Source organism: Oncorhynchus gorbuscha, linkage group LG20 (assembly GCF_021184085.1).
Source record: "Oncorhynchus gorbuscha isolate QuinsamMale2020 ecotype Even-year linkage group LG20, OgorEven_v1.0, whole genome shotgun sequence".
Taxonomy (NCBI): domain Eukaryota; kingdom Metazoa; phylum Chordata; class Actinopteri; order Salmoniformes; family Salmonidae; genus Oncorhynchus; species Oncorhynchus gorbuscha.
The window spans coordinates 38,626,903-38,645,552 of NC_060192.1; the positions used below are offsets into that span (position 1 = coordinate 38,626,903).

General features: G+C 37.6%; 1 pseudogene; it reads left to right on the forward strand.

Annotated features, from left to right (window-relative positions):
- LOC124007475 overlaps positions 1-10,416 on the forward strand; it is a 240,094-nt pseudogene extending 229,678 nt beyond the window's left edge.
- Positions 10,417-18,650: the final 8,234 nt, after the last annotated feature.

An 18,650-nucleotide genomic window follows, 5' to 3' on the forward strand; every position in this document is an offset into this window, starting at 1 on the left:
CTACCACTTCAAGATCTTAGTGAGTATAGCAGCCTGTAGTCAGTCAGACTCTCCCTCTCTGCTCTACCACTTCAAGATCTTAGTGAGTATAGCAGCCTGTAGTCAGTCAGACTTGCCCTCTCTGCTCTACCTACTAAAGACCTGTACACAACTTCAAATGACATCCTAATAAACACCTAGAAACAACATAAATCACATCCAAATATACAACTTAAAATCACATCCTACAAAACACCTAGAAACAAAATAAAATTACATCCTAATAAACACCTAGAAACAACTTAAAACCACATCCTAATAAACAACTTAAATAACATTGCACTTTTTAGGGAGTTGGTTCCGCTGTCAGGATCAAATCAGCGGAAATTTCAAGAGCGCCACGTATAGTTTTTGATAAAAATCTAACTTTCATTAAAACACACATACAAGATACTGAATTAAAGCTACACTCGTTGTGAATCTAGCCACCGAGTCAGATTTGTAAAATGCTTTTCAGCGAAAGCATGAGAAGCTATTATCTGATAGCATGCACCCCCAAAGTACTGGAACGTCATCTAAAACGACAGATTTTGCGGTAGCCGGCGCTACCCAAAACGCAGAAATAAAATATAAAACATTCATTACCTTTGACGAGCTTCTTTCTTGGCACTCCAATATGTCCCATAAACATCACAATTGGGTCTTTTTCCCGATTAAATGCGTCATTGTATAGCCAAAATGACGTTTTCTGAAGACCGGTCTGATCCAGGAATATTCCCTTTTACAAGACGCAACGTCACTTTTTAAAATGACAAAAGTTGCCTATATACTTTTACAAAACACTTCAAACTACTTTTCTAAACCAACTTTAGGTATTAATAAACGATAATAATCTATACAATTCATCACGGGGCGATCTGTATTCGATAGCAGCTAGTCTTGAAGTCAGCGGCCATCTTTTCCATTTTAATAACATCCTGTTGAGAGACTGAAACAGGAAAGGGTAAAACGTCATACAACCAAGGATTAAGTCTGCTAGAAATGCCAGCACTGCCGACATCGTGTGGAAGCTGTAGGCGTTTACAGAACAGCTTCATGTATTTGCAGTCGCCTTAAACAATACATTGACTGGCGGATTAATATATTTTTTGTGTTTTTGGAGAACAGTTTTTCGAGGGATTTTTACTCCTAAACACGTTGTGTAATAGCCACAGACACGATTTAACCAGTTTTAGAGACTTCAGAGTGTTTTCTATACACACATACTTATCATTTGCATATACTATATTCCTGGCATGAGTAGCAGGGCTTTGAAATGTTGCGCGATTTTTAACAAAAAGCTGCGAAAATTCGCATGATCCATAACATCAAGACAGAACTTAAAATCACATCCTACAAAACACCTAGAAACAACATAAATCACATCCAAATATACAACTTAAAATCACATCCTACAAAACACCTAGAAACAACTTAAAATCACAACCTACATAACACCTAGAAACAACTTAAAATGACATCCTAATTAACATCCTAGACACAACATAAAATCACATCCAAAAAAACCACTTAAAATCACATCCTACATAACACCTAGAAACAACTTAAAATGACATCCTAATTAACATCCTAGACACAACGTAAAATCACATCCTAATAAAAACCACTTAAAATCCCAATTAACAACTTAAAATGACATCCTAATTAACATCCTAGACACAACTTAAAATCACATCCTAATTAACATCCTAGACACAACTTAAAATCACATCCTAATTAACAACTTAAAATTACATCCTAATTAACATCCTAGACACAACTTAAAATCAAGCTATTTATCACATTAGTACAATGTCTAAATCTCCTAATGTAAAATATGCATGTTTTTTCCTTTAATAAATCATGAGGAAGAATACAAAATTAATTTAATGTAGCAACGACGAGCGTGTTGAATTATGAATGTAATGTAGTGACGACGAGCGTGTTAAATTATGAATGTAAGCATCAGAGAGTCCTGTAGAACAGAAAGGACCCGAGAAAAAAAGCTTTTTTGATGCTGAGTTCACCTCAGAAAACAATAGATATCAGCCAAAGATGACATTACATCAAGAACTCTCTTCTACCTCTCAATGTTGCTGTCGAGTGCTATCACTGCATTTCACTACAGTCAATCTTTATTTTATCATTCTGTCTGTATATTCTCTTTGGTGATAATCAATACTCTACTCTCTACTCCTCGTGTGCCCCCCCCCCCCGCATTCTCTCCCCTCGTCTTCCTCTTTGCTCCTCCTCCTCCCCCTACAGGACAAGGCCCAGCCCGAGACTCAGGCCAGTGGGTTTGGTGATGTGGATTTTAATGCAATGTTGGCTGTAGACGACCCCTCAGCTCTCTCTCTGGTCAGACAGCCTGGGACAGATGGATTCAGACTGGACTCTACGGCCATGTTCCAGGTACTGTGTTCTACTATAGTATACTGTGGTGTACTGTAGTATACTGTACTGTGCTCTACTATAGTATACTGTGGTGTACTGTAGTATACTGTACTGTGTTCTACTATAGTATATTGTGGTGTACTGTAGTATACTGTACTGTGCTCTACTATAGTATACTGTGCTGTACTGTGCGCTACTATACTGTACTGTACTGTGCGCTTCTATAGTGTACTGTACTGTGCTCTACTATAGTATACTGTACTGTAGTGTACTATACTGCACTGTGTTCTACTATAGTATACTGTACTGTGTTCTGCTATAGTATACTGTACTGTACTGTACTGTGCTCTACTATAGTGTACTGTACTGTGCTCTACTATAGTATACTGTACTGTGTTCTACTATAGTATACTGTGGTGTACTGTAGTATACTGTACTATGTTCTGCTATAGTATACTGTACTGTACTGTGCGCTACTATAGTGTACTGTACTGTGCTCTACTATAGTATACTGTACTGAGTCCTGCTATAGTATGCTGTACTGTGCTCTACTATACTATACTGTACTGTGTTCTGTTATAGTATACTGTACTGTGTTCTGCTATAGTATACTGTACTGTGTTCTGCAATAGTATACTGTACTGTGCTCTAATATAGTATACTGTACTGTGTTCTAATATAGTATACTGTACTGTGTTCTACTATAGTATACTGTACTGTACTGTAGTGTTCTTTACTATAGTACACTGTACCGAGCTCTACTATACTGTACTGTGTTCTACTATAGTATACTGTACTGTGCTCTAATATAGTGTACTGTAATGTGCTCTACTATAGTATACATGCATATTTTCTGCTATAGTATACTGTACTGTGCTCTACTATAGTATACTGCACTGTGTTCTACTATAGTATACTGTACTGTGTTCTGCTATAGTATAATGTACTGTACTGTGTTCTACTATAGTATACTGCACTGTGTTCTACTATAGTATATATGTACTGTGCTCTACTATAGTATACTGCACTGTGTTCTACTATAGTATACTGTACTGTGTTCTACTATAGTATACTGTACTGTGCTCTACTATACTATGCTGTACTGTGTTCTACTATAGTATACTGTACTGTGCTCTACTATAGTATACTGTGCTGTTCTGTACTGTTCTCTACTATAGTACACTGTACCGAGCTCTACTATACTGTACTGTGTTCTGCTATAGTATACTTTACTGTGTTCTGCTATAGTATACTGTACTGTGTTCTGCTATAGTATACTGTACTGTGTTCTGCTATAGTATACTATACTGTGTCCTGCTATACTATACTGTCCTGTGTTCTACTATAGTATACTGTACTGTACTGTGCTCTATATTATACTGTGCTCTACTATAGTATACTGCACTGTGTTCTACTATAGTATACTGTACTGTGTTCTACTATAGTATACTGTACTGTGCTCTACTATACTATGCTGTACTGTGTTCTACTATAGTATACTGTACTGTGTTCTACTATAGTATACTGTACTGTGCTCTACTATAGTATACTGTGCTGTTCTGTACTGTTCTCTACTATAGTACACTGTACCGAGCTCTACTATACTGTACTGTGTTCTGCTATAGTATACTGTACTGTGTTCTGCTATAGTATACTGTACTGTGTTCTGCTATAGTATACTATACTGTGTCCTGCTATACTATACTTTACTGTGCTCTACTATAGTATACTGTACTGTGTTCTGCTCTAGTATACTGTACTGTGTTCTGCTATAGTATACTGTACTGTGTTCTGCTATAGTATACTGTACTGTGTTCTGCTGTAGTATACTGTACTGTGCTCTACTATACTATGCTGTACTGTGTTCTGCTATAGTATACTGTACTGTGTCCTGCTATAGTATACTGTACTGTGTTCTGCTATAGTATACTGTACTGTGTTCTGCTATAGTATACTGTACTGTGTTCTGCTATAGTATACTGTACTGTGCTCTAATATAGTATACTGTACTGTGTTCTGCTATAGTATACTGTACTGTGCTCTACTATACTGTACTGCACTGTGTTCTACTGTAGTATACTGTACTGTGTTCTGCTATAGTATACTGTACTGTGTTCTACTATAGTATACTGTACTGTGTTCTACTATACTATACTGTACTGTGTTTTGCTATAGTATACTGTACTGTGTTCTGCTATAGTATACTGTACTGTGCTCTAATATAGTATACTGTACTGTGCTCTAATATAGTATACTGTACTGTGTTCTGCTATAGTATACTGTACTGTGTTCTGCTATAGTATACTGTACTGTGCTCTAATATAGTATACTGTACTGTGTTCTGCTATAGTATACTGTACTGTGTTCTGCTATAGTATACTTTACTGTGCTCTACTATAGTATACTGTACTGTGCTCTACTATACTATACTGTACTGTGCTCTAATATAGTATACTGTACTGTGTTCTGCTATAGTATACTGTACTGTGTCCTGCTATAGTATACTGTACTGTGTTCTGCTATAGTATACTGTACTGTGTCCTGCTATAGTATACTGTACTGTGTTCTGCTATAGTATACTGTACTGTGTTCTGCTATAGTATACTGTACTGTGTTCTGCCATAGTATACGTTACTGTGCTCTACTATACTATACTGTACTGTGCTCTAATATAGTATACTGTACTGTGCTCTACTGGGGCGGCAGGGTAGCCTAGTGGTTAGAGCGTTGGACTAGTAACCGGAAGGTTGCAAGCTGACAAGCTTGTGAAGACTTACAGAAAACGTTTGACCTCTGTCATTGCCAACAAAGGGTATATAACAAAGTATGAGATACACTTTTGTTGTTGACCAAATACTTATTTTCCACCATAATTTGCAAATAAATTCATAAAAAATCCTACTTTAGTTGAAGTGTACCTAAGGTGAAAATTACAGGCCTCTCTCATCTTTGTAAGTGGGAGAACTTGCACAATTTTTGGCTGACTAAATACTTTTTTGCCCCACTGTATGTTGTATACCAGATAGTTACAGTATGTTGTGTACCAGAGAGCAAGATAGATTTCTTCAAATACACAGAAAATAATTATTTATATAACAAATAATCAAAAACACATTAATTTGAACCCAGGTGTGCAGACAACACGCTCTAACCTCTAACCTCTAACCTCCTGTCCCAGGTGGCTGCGGGTCGTGAGTGGTTCATCCACACCATCTACACCATCCGCCCCAAAGACAACGACAACCACGGCATCGGCAAGAGGAGCCTCGAGTACCACCACTCCCTGGTTGCCACGGGCAACGACCTCTCCATCACCCCCGGGGTCAAAGGTCAAGGTCACCGTGTGAGGAGGTCAACCAGTGGATTGGTCGGAGCGGCGGTCCCCGACGTGGCCGATGACATTGGAGCAGACAACAACCGTGGCACCAACATCATGCACATCGCCCTGGACCGTACCAAGAGGAGGGCAGCGGGGGGGGTGGAGCTGTACGCCGACCGTCTGGAACCAAGGGAGCTGAGCAGGGGGGAGGGGGATGAGGGGTTGCCGATGGTGGTGGGGGGGTTGGTGGGAATGCTGCTTACCTTCCTCCTCATCATCATCCTCGTCCTGGTGGTCCGGTACAGACAGAAGGAGGAGAGGAAAGAGAGGGTGTGGGGGTCGGCGAGCACGGAAGGGATGATGGTGGCGAGGATGGACGACTGCAGCAACAGCTCAGAGGTCTAAGAGAGATGGACGGATTGAAAAAAAAATGGACAGAGTATTGAGGAGTATTTGGGCTTTTGTAATGTGGTTTCCCCCCCCCCATGATTTTTCTACACTGTCACTGGAGTATATTTTAAAAGCTCCATCTCGTGGATGTAAGTCAAGTGATTGAAAAGCTTCATCCTTGTATATTTAAACTCTCCCATTTAAAACACCTAGCTATAAAAGAAAAGCTGTGCTGCAATCAGTTTTGTGGTTTTAAAGACAGCTCCTCCTTTTGATAAATGTCATGGTTTTTCCTGTTTCCGTAGCTGTTGTGTTGCAAGTGCCTCAAGCAGCTAAACATAGACCAATAGGGGTTCTCCTTAAACAGCTATCTAGTGTCTTGACCAATGGGGGTTCTCCTTAAACAGCTATCTAGTGTCTTGACCAATGGGGGTTCTCCTTAAACAGCTATCTAGTGTCTTGACCAATGGGGGTTCTCCTTAAACAGCTATCTAGTGTCTTGACCAATGGGGGTTCTCCTTAAACAGCTATCTAGTGTCTTGACCAATGGGGGTTCTCCTTAAACAGCTATCTAGTGTCTTGACCAATGGGGGTTCTCCTTAAACAGCTATCTAGTGTCTTGACCAATGGGGGTTCTCCTTAAACAGCCATCTTGTGTCTTGACCAATGGGGTTCTCCTTCAACAGCTATCTAGTGTCTTGAAAATGGGAGAGCTCCTTCAACAGCCACCTTGTGTCTTGGCCAATGGGAGCCCTCATTCAACAGCTATCTAGTGTCATGACCAATGGGAGCTCACCACCAACATATAGCTAGAGTCTTGACCAATGGGAGCTATCATTCAACAGATATCTAGTGTCTTGGCCAATGGGGGTTCTCATACAACAGATATCTAGTGTCTCCACCAATGGGGAGTTCTCATACAACTGATATCTAGTGTCTCCACCAATGGGGAGTTCTCATACAACAGATATCTAGTGTCTCCACCAATGGTGAGTTCTCATACAATAAATAGCTAGTGTCTTGACTCATGGCTGGGGAACTCTCATTCAACAGATAGCTAGTTTATTGGCCAATGGGGTCCTCTCATACAACAGATAACTATTGTCTCAACCAATGGGGACGCCTTGTTCAATAGAGCACACATTTCATAGAAGGGCAACAATACATATAGATGGCATGTTGCAGCTGGGTTGTTTATAATAGCAATAAGGCACAAGGGAGGGTGGTATGTGGCCAATATTCCACGGTTAATGGCTGTTCTTTAAGAACGACACAACCCTTAGCCGTGGTATATAGGGCATATATCACAAGCCCCCCCCCCCCCCCCCCTCCCCGAGGTGCCTTATTGCTATTATAAACTGGTTACCAACGTAAATAGAGCAGTAAATTTTTATGTTTTGACATACCTGTGGCTATAGCACGGCTGTCAGCCAATCAGCATTCAGGGTTAGAACCACCCAGTTTATAATTTGTAATAGAGATGTATCTGTAGAATATTTACTGTGTATTGGACGAGTTTACGTCCTCGCTTCATTTACTACTGTGGGAGTCATGTTCAGGACTTTGCATAGCATTTTATTTCACTTCCTGTGTCCGTTTTCATTTTCATGTTGTTCAAAATACACTGATGGTTGTTCAGAAAAAGTCATACTGTGAAGTGAACACTGGATAAGTCAAGAGAGACACATTTCTTAAAGCCACAAATCTGGAATTTGTACTTGTTTTGATACTCAGCTGAGGGAGGGGACATGTGAGATTTTCTCAATACTGACTTGGTGAACAGCTGGCTGGAACACAGGAGTTATATCCTTATACACAGTACAGTATTTCATCACTTTCTACATCTGCACCTGAAGAGATTCACCACTTGTCTTCACCATGTCTGCATTAAATAGGGAATAGGTTACCATTGGAGACACTAGGGAATAGGTTACCACTGGAGACAGTAGGGAATAGATTACCATTGGAGACACTAGGGAATATATTACCATTGGAGACACTAGGGAATAGGTTACCATTAGAGACACTAGGGAATAGGTTACCATTAGAGACATTAGGGAATAGGTTACCATTGGAGACAGTAGGGAATAGGTTACCATTGGAGACACTAGGGAATAGGTTACCATTAGAGACACTAGGGAATAGGTTACCACTGGAGACACTAGGGAATAGGTTACCATTGGAGACACTAGGGAATAGGTTACCATTGGAGACACTAGGGAATAGGTTACCATTAGAGACACTAGGGAATAGGTTACCACTGGAGACAGTAGGGAATAGATTACCATTGGAGACACTAGGGAATAGGTTACCATTAGAGACACTAGGGAATAGGTTACCATTAGAGACATTAGGGAATAGGTTACCATTAGAGACACTAGGGAATAGGTTACCATTAGAGACACTAGGGAATAGGTTACCATTAGAGACACTAGGGAATAGGTTACCACTGGAGACAGTAGGGAATAGATTACCATTGGAGACACTAGGGAATAGGTTACCATTAGAGACATTAGGGAATAGGTTACCATTAGAGACACTAGGGAATAGGTTACCACTGGAGACAGTAGGGAATAGATTACCATTGGAGACACTAGGGAATAGGTTACCACTGGAGACACTAGGGAATGGGTTACCATTAGAGACACTAGGGAATATATTACCATTGGAGACACTAGGGAATAGGTTACCACTGGAGACAGTAGGGAATAGATTACCATTGGAGACACTAGGGAATAGGTTACCACTGGAGACAGTAGGGAATAGATTACCATTGGAGACACTAGGGAATAGGTTACCATTAGAGACACTAGGGAATAGGTTACCATTAGAGACACTAGGGAATAGGTTACCATTAGAGACACTAGGGAATAGGTTACCACTGGAGACAATAGGGAATAGATTACCATTGGAGACACTAGGGAATAGGTTACCATTGGAGACACTAGGGAATAGGTTACCATTGGAGACACTAGGGAATAGGTTACCATTAGAGACACTAGGGAATAGGTTACCATTAGAGACATTAGGGAATAGGTTACCATTAGAGACACTAGGGAATAGGTTACCACTGGAGACACTAGGGAATAGGTTACCATTAGAGACACTAGGGAATAGGTTACCATTAGAGACACTAGGGAATAGGTTACCACTGGAGACAGTAGGGAATAGGTTACCACTGGAGACACTAGGGAATTGGTTACCATTAGAGACATTAGGGAATAGGTTACCATTAGAGACACTAGGGAATAGGTTACCATTAGAGACACTAGGGAATAGGTTACCATTAGAGACACTAGGGAATAGGTTACCACTGGAGACAGTAGGGAATAGATTACCATTGGAGACACTAGGGAATAGGTTACCATTAGAGACATTAGGGAATAGGTTACCATTGGAGACAGTAGGGAATAGATTACCATTGGAGACAGTAGGGAATAGATTACCATTGGAGACAGTAGGGAATAGATTACCATTGGAGACAGTAGGGAATAGATTACCATTGGAGACAGTAGGGAATAGATTACCATTGGAGACAGTAGGGAATAGGTTACCATTGGAGACAGTAGGGAATAGATTACCATTGGAGACACTAGGGAATAGGTTACCATTAGAGACATTAGGGAATAGGTTACCATTGGAGACAGTAGGGAATAGATTACCATTGGAGACAGTAGGGAATAGATTACCATTGGAGACAGTAGGGAATAGATTACCATTGGAGACAGTAGGGAATAGATTACCATTGGAGACAGTAGGGAATAGATTACCACTGGAGACACTAGGGAATAGGTTACCATTAGAGACACTAGGGAATAGATTACCATTGGAGACAGTAGGGAATAGATTACCATTGGAGACAGTAGGGAATAGATTACCATTGGAGACAGTAGGGAATAGATTACCATTGGAGACAGTAGGGAATAGATTACCACTGGAGACACTAGGGAATAGGTTACCATTAGAGACACTAGGGAATAGATTACCATTGGAGACAGTAGGGAATAGATTACCACTGGAGACACTAGGGAATAGGTTACCATTAGAGACACTAGGGAATAGATTACCATTGGAGACAGTAGGGAACTGCCTAGCAGTTAGTCATGTACCATTTGGACCCTATTGGATTAGGACATTCCTTTATTCACCAGACAGAGCTCTGATGAGACGGCAGGTTGCCTACTGGTTAGAGTGTTGGGCAGGTAACCGAAAGGTTACTTGATCGACATCCCCGAGCTGACAAGGTTAAGAAATCTGTCGTTCTCCCCCTGAACAAGGCAGTTAACCCACTGTTCTCTGGTAGGCTTTCATTGTAAATAAGAATTTGAATTTGCCTAGTTAAATATTGCTAAAAAAAAATAAAAAAAATCCATAGTTTTATTTTAGATCATACTGAGTAAGTCATGGACAGGGAAAAGATCAGAATTAAAAGATTATGGAGGGTGTTGATCTAGGATCAGTTTAGTATTTTAGATCATACTTAATAAGATTACATGGACAGGGAAGACCTGATCCTAGATCAGAATTAATAAGATTACATGGACAGGGAAGACCTGATCCTAGATCAGAATGAATAAGATTACATAGACAGGGAAGACCTGATCCTAGATCAGCCCCCCTATCCAAAGAGGCATTCTGAATATGGGCCCGGATATAAACTACACAGCTGTGGGCTTGGTTCTATCACACACCACCTAAAATATAAATAACCAAATGCACTTTTTTTTAAATATATATAAAAGGCACATTTCTCACATGTTTATCAATCCAAGCTATGCAATGCAATGTAATCTAGGGAGAAACACCGAATTCACACCCTTAGGGGCTCTGACGTGAATGATGCGGATGTTAGATAATGTTACCTGCGAGTGTACGGACGACTTCAGCACCGAGGTTGAAACTTGATATTCAACGTGTAACTTTTACGAATGAGTATTTATGAATAACAATGTGTCGGGGAGTGGTGTGTGTGTGTGTGTGTGTGTGTGTGTGTGTGTGTGTGTGTGTGTGTGTGTGTGTGTGTGTGTGTGTGTGTGTGTGTGTGTGTGTGTGTGTGTGTGTGTGTGTGTGTGTGTGTGTGTGTGTGTGTGTGTGTGTGTGTGTGTGAGTGTGGTTTCAACACTTTTCTTTTTTGTAACAATGTTTGAATCCTCCTCCCCCCCAAAAATAAATAAATATGTTCTGCAAAATGAGTAGGCTATTTTTTTAAATATATTTATATATTATTTTACAGTTTAATCAAGTTTATGAATCAGGTATGTTCTTATAACTCAAGCATGAGTAACTCCAGTTCTCAGGGACCTGACGAGAATCACACTTTTGCCTCAGCTAACACACCAGACTCCAATATTAATCTAATCATGGTCTTCAGTTTAGAATGCAATTAGTTTCATTGGGTGCGTTAGCTATAAGGCTGGGGGGGAAGGGTGACACCAATCAGGCTTTAAGGACTGGAGTTGCCCATCACTGTTATACTCTAACTATTAGATAAGCTTCAGTAGCCCTTGGCCTACCAGTTTAGTAATAAATTTTATGCAGGCCAAGGGAATTTTACAGATCAGCAGAGAAGCCTAAAATTACTTATCTATAACACTAGCTCTAATTTTCAAGACAAAAATATAAACGCTATTCAAATCGGCCTACATCTCTGCAGTTTACAGCCTATAGACCAGGTGTAATCAACGTCACATTACCAGGTCCGGAGCCTGCTGGTTTTCTGTTCTACCTGATAACTGCAACTACCTTGTGTCCCAGGTCTAAATCAGTCCCTGATTAGAGGGGAATCACCCACCTTGTGTCCCAGGTCTAAATCAGTCCCTGATTAGAGGGGAATCACCCACCTGGTGTCCCTGGTCTAAATCGGTCCCTGATTAGAGGGGAGTCACCCACCTGGTGTCACAGGTCTAAATCAGTCCCTGATTAGAGGGGAATCACCCACCTGGTGTCCCAGGTCTAAATCAGTCCCTGATTAGAGAGGAATCACCCATCTGGTGTCCCAGGTCGAAATCAGTCCCTGATTAGAGGGGAATCACTCACCTAGTGTCCCAGGTCTAAATCAGTCCCTGATTAGAGGGGAATCACCCACCTGGTGTCCCAGGTGTAAATCAGTCCCTGATTAGAGGGGAATCACCCACCTGGTGTCCCTGGTCTAAATCAGTCCCTGATTAGAGGGGAATCACCCACCTGGTGTCCCTGGTCTAAATCAGTCCCTGATTAGAGGGGAATCACCCACCTGGTGTCCCAGGTCTAAATCAGTCCCTGATTAGAGGGGAATCACCCACCTGGTGTCCCAGGTCTAAATCAGTCCCTGATTAGAGGGGAATCACCCACCTGGTGTCCCAGGTCTAATTCAGTCCCCGATTAGAGGGGAATCACCCACCTGGTGTCCCTGGTCTAAATCAGTCCCCGATTAGAGGGGAATCACCCACCTGGTGTCCCAGGTCTAAATCAGTCCCTGATTAGAGGGGAGTCACCCACCTGGTGTCCCAGGTCTAAATCAGTCCCCGATTAGAGGGGGACAATAAAACAATGCAGTGGAACTGGCTTCGTGGTCCAGAGTTGAGTTTGAGGGCTATAGACAAAAATGGTGTACTATCTTGATAAAAAGTATAAATTCCTCACTGCACTGTGTTGTTGTAGCTTAGGTAGAATGATTTTTCTTAAACGTAGGCCTAATCAATAGGGGAGCTTTGGTGTCTGGGATCGTAGAGCGCAGCCTAGGAACCCACAGATCTGCCATTTCCTAATATATTAATAAAAAAATAAAAAATAAAAAAATAAAAAATAAAAAATATATATATATATGCGCTGACAGGTAAATATTTATATCGCTAATATTTAGTTAATGAATGCTCTAATATTTAGTTAATGAATGCTCTAATATTTAGTTAATGAATGCTCTAATATTTAGTTCATGAATGCTCTAATATTTAGTTCATGAATGCTCTAATATTTAGTTAATGAATGCTCTAATATTTAGTTCATGAATGCTCTAATATTTCGTTCAGGAATGCTCTAATATTTAGTTAATGAATGCTCTAATATTTAGCTTCTTACTTCAGCGATACACATATCAAGCCTCTCTCTTCCAGCTGTTCCCCTTGAGCAGTAGGCTATACCTCTTCCTATAGGGCGGTGCACAGTTGGCCCAGCGCCATCCGGGTTAGGGGAGGGTTTGGCCAGGGTAGGCCGGGGGTAGGCCGGGGGTACGGGGGTACGGGGTATAGGCCGTGGGTGGGCCGTCATTGTAAAATAAGAATTTGTTCTTAACTGACTTGCCAAGTTAAATAAAGGTTCAATAAAATTTTTTAAAATACATGATTTCCTTGGAAAAAAAGATATTCTATATCTAGTCAATACTAACTATAGTACATACTGTATATATTTAGTCAATACTAGCTATAGTACATACTGTATATATCTAGTCAATACTAACTATAGTACATACTGTATATATTTAGTTAATACTAGCTATAGTACATACTGTATATATTTAGTTCATACTAGCTATAGTACATACTGTATGTATTTAGTTAATACTAACTATAGTACATACTGTATATATTTAGTTAATACTAGCTATAGTACATACTGTATATATTTAGTCAATACTAGCTATAATACATACTGTATATATTTAGTTAATACTAGCTATAGTACATACTGTATATATTTAGTTAATACTAGCTATAGTACATACTGTATATATTTAGTTAATACTAACTATAGTACATACTGTATATATTTAGTTAATACTAGCTATAGTACATACTGTATATATTTAGTTAATACTAGCTATAGTACATACTGTATATATTTAGTTAGTACTAGCTATAGTACATACTGTATATATTTAGTTAATACTAGCTATAGTACATACTGTATATATTTAGTTAGTACTAGCTATAGTACATACTGTATATATTTAGTTAATACTAGCTATAGTACATACTGTATATATTTAGTTAATACTAGCTATAGTACATACTGTATATATTTAGTTAATACTAACTATAGTACATACTGTATATATTTAGTTAATACTAGCTATAGTACATACTGTATATATTTAGTTAATACTAGCTATAGTACATACTGTATATATTTAGTTAATACTAGCTATAATACATATTGTATATACTTAGTTAATACTAGCTATAGTACATACTGTATATATTTAGTCAATACTAACTATAGTACATACTGTATATATTTAGTCAATACTAACTATAGTACATACTGTATATATTTAGTCAATACTAACTATAGTACATACTGTATATATTTAGTCAATACTAACTGTAGTACATACTGTATATATTTAGTCAATACTAACTATAGTACATACTGTATATATTTAGTCAATACTAGCTATAATACATAATGTATATATTTAGTTAATACTAGCTATAGTACATACTGTATATATTTAGTTAATACTAGCTATAGTACATACTGTATATATTTAGTTAATACTAGCTATAATACATACTGTATATATTTAGTCAATACTAACTATAGTACATACTGTATATATTTAGTTAATACTAGCTATAGTACATACCGTATATATTTAGTTAATACTAGCTATAATACATACTGTATATATTTAGTTAATACTAGCTATAGTACATACTGTATATATTTAGTTAATACTAGCTATAATACATACTGTATATACTTAGTTAATACTAGCTATAGTACATACTGTATATATTTAGTCAATACTAACTATAGTACATACTGTATATATTTAGTCAATACTAACTATAGTACATACTGTATATATTTAGTTAATACTAGCTATAGTACATACTGTATATATTTAGTTAATACTAGCTATAATACATACTGTATATATTTAGTTAATACTAGCTATAGTACATACTGTATATATTTAGTTAATACTAGCTATAATACATACTGTATATACTTAGTTAATACTAGCTATAGTACATACTGTATATATTTAGTCAATACTAACTATAGTACATACTGTATATATTTAGTCAATACTAACTATAGTACATACTGTATATATTTAGTTAATACTAGCTATAGTACATACTGTATATATTTAGTTTATACTAGCTATAGTACATACTGTATATATTTAGTCAATACTAGCTATAGTACATACTGTATATATTTAGTCAATACTAACTATAGTACATACTGTATATATTTAGTTAATACTAGCTATAGTACATACTGTATATATTTAGTTAATACTAGCTATAATACATACTGTATATATTTAGTTAATACTAGCTATAGTACATACTGTATATATTTAGTTAATACTAGCTATAATACATACTGTATATACTTAGTTAATACTAGCTATAGTACATACTGTATATATTTAGTCAATACTAACTATAGTACATACTGTATATATTTAGTCAATACTAACTATAGTACATACTGTATATATTTAGTTAATACTAGCTATAGTACATACTGTATATATTTAGTTAATACTAGCTATAATACATACTGTATATATTTAGTTAATACTAGCTATAGTACATACTGTATATATTTAGTTAATACTAGCTATAATACATACTGTATATACTTAGTTAATACTAGCTATAGTACATACTGTATATATTTAGTCAATACTAACTATAGTACATACTGTATATATTTAGTCAATACTAGCTATAGTACATACTGTATATATTTAGTTTATACTAGCTATAGTACATACTGTATATATTTAGTCAATACTAGCTATAGTACATACTGTATATATTTAGTCAATACTAACTATAGTACATACTGTATATATTTAGTTAATACTAGCTATAGTACATACTGTATATATTTAGTCAATACTAACTATAGTACATACTGTATATATTTAGTCAATACTAACTATAGTACATACTGTATATATTTAGTCAATACTAGCTATAATACATACTATATATATTTAGTTAATACTAGCTATAGTACATACTGTATATATTTAGTTTATACTAGCTATAGTACATACTGTATATATTTAGTCAATACTAGCTATAGTACATACTGTATATATTTAGTCAATACTAACTATAGTACATACTGTATATATTTAGTTAATACTAGCTATAATACATACTGTATATATTTTTTGTTAATATTAAACCTAATAGCCTGTTCGAGAAAAGAAACAAGCTTGCTCCTGCTATTGCCGTCTGTAAAACAGGCCTACATCATAGGACAAATGAACGGTCTGGGAAAGTTGATGGAGGAAAAAGTACATTAGTGTGATCCCTTTTTGGCCAGTTATGATAACATTGTTGCATTAATGCATTACAAATCATTTCACAAGTCAAACAGAGAGTTAAGCGGTGACCCAAAACAATTGACAACCATTAGAAAAATGGAAATCACTTGGAAACGACTTGAGCAACGAGGCAATGACACGCTGGCGGTCCTACTATGTTTGGGTCACTTTACTATTTGATTGTGAATTGTAGGAGCCTTTTAGGTTTAAAAAAAAAAAACATTAAAACAATTACTTGATAAATATAGAATTTGGCCTTTACTACTACTATAGCCCAGAGAAATGTATTGAATAACAAAGACGTAAAAAAAGACAGTCAAATAAAAATGTATCCTTTAGGAAACAAGGTTTTGAAGAGTCTCCCCTTTCCATAGATTGGTCATGAGTTTGTACTTCAAACCGTTTGAAGTTACAGACTTTTCGCGAGAAGACCGATTTTCAGGATGTCTCGTGGGTTTGACAAACAACGCTCGAGCTCTGCCACCTTTCAACGCAGAAGTACATGCGACAACCTTTGAGACTCTAGAATGTTCTATAGATAATATGCTCGTGTAAACCACATACCTGTTTAAACGGAACAACAACAAAAAACAAATTATACAGTAGGAGAAAACTGTTAGACTTGTCAAAGTCAGCTTCCATTGTTGTTGATGGGAGTGGAGACGCTCATATATCGCCCCCTGCTGGTGGCAATAGGCATAAACGATTCCCAATGGAAATCCTTGGCATGGATTCTACAAGTTGTTCCACAGGGATGCTGGGCCCATGTTGACTCGATTGCTTCCCACAGTTGTGTCAAGTCGGCTGGATGTCTTTTCAGTGGTGGTGGTGGACAATTCTTGATACACACGGGAAACTGTTGAGCGTGAAAAACCCAGCAGCGTTGCAGTTCTTGACACAAACGGGTGCGCCTGGCACCTGCTACCATACCCTGTTCAAAGGCACTTAAAACTTGTGTCTTGCCCATAAACCCTCAGAATGGCACACATACACAATCCATGTCTCAATTGTCTCAAGGCTTTGAAAAATGATTCTTTAACCTGTCTCCTCTCCTTCATCTACACTGATTGGAGTTAATTTAAAAAGTGACATCAATAAGGGACCAGAGCTTTCATCTGGATTCACCTGGTCAGTCAATGTTATGGAAAGAGGTGTTCCTAATGTTTTGTACACTCAGTGTAAACCTGTAAACCAATAGTTGTCTACGCCATCTCAATCTAATCTCCAAATGAGATGGCACGTATCATCTACAGTAGCTACAATAAACAATAAAGTAGTCGTATTGATGGCTAACACCAAATGCAATTACTAAATAATTAATCCCTACTTTTGAGATTTCATTATGAGATAAAAAAAGAAAACAATCAATCTGGAATAGATTTCAAAGCAATAAATGTATTAAACAAGAATAATGTTCTGAGTACATTTTGCATGATGATAATACTGAACATATGCATATTGTAATGTTTTGTATGGGGGTGTGAGATTTTCTAAATTTATTTTTTACCTTCATTTAACTAGGCAAGTCAGTTAAGAACAAATTCTTATTTTCAATGACGGCCTAGGAACAGTGGGTTAACTGCCAGTTCAGGGGCAGAACGAGGTCGGGGGTTTGAACTTGCAACCTTCCGTTTACTAGTCCAACGCCCTAACCACTAGGCTACCCTGCCGCCCCATTTATACATGTTAAGATATATTTATTAAAGTATATGGTAATATATTTTTAAATGTATGTCACTTTTTATATGGGTTTTATATATATCTCATGTTCTTTGATATATAAGGCCACATATTGCCATACGGTTCCTTCAGAAAGTATTCATACCCCTTGACTTATTCCACATGTTGTTGTGTTACAGCCTGAATTCAGAATGGATTAAATAAATAAAAATTTTACCACCCATCTACACACAATACAGCATAATGACAAAGTGAAAACATACAGGAATATCTCATTTACATACGTATTCACATCCCTGAGTAAATACTTTGTAGAAGCAAGCTCCTTGAGCAGTGATTACAACGGCGAGTCTTTCTGGGTAAATCACACACATCCCCAAGTGGATTGTGCAACATTTGCCCATTATTCTTTAGAAAATTCTTCAAGCTCTGTCAAATTGGTTGTTGATCGTTGCTAGATAACCTTTTTCAGGTATTGCCATAGCTTTTCAAGTAGATTCAAGTCAAAACTGTAACTCGGCCACTCAGGAACATTCTCTGTCTTCTTGGTAAGCAACTCCAGTGTATATT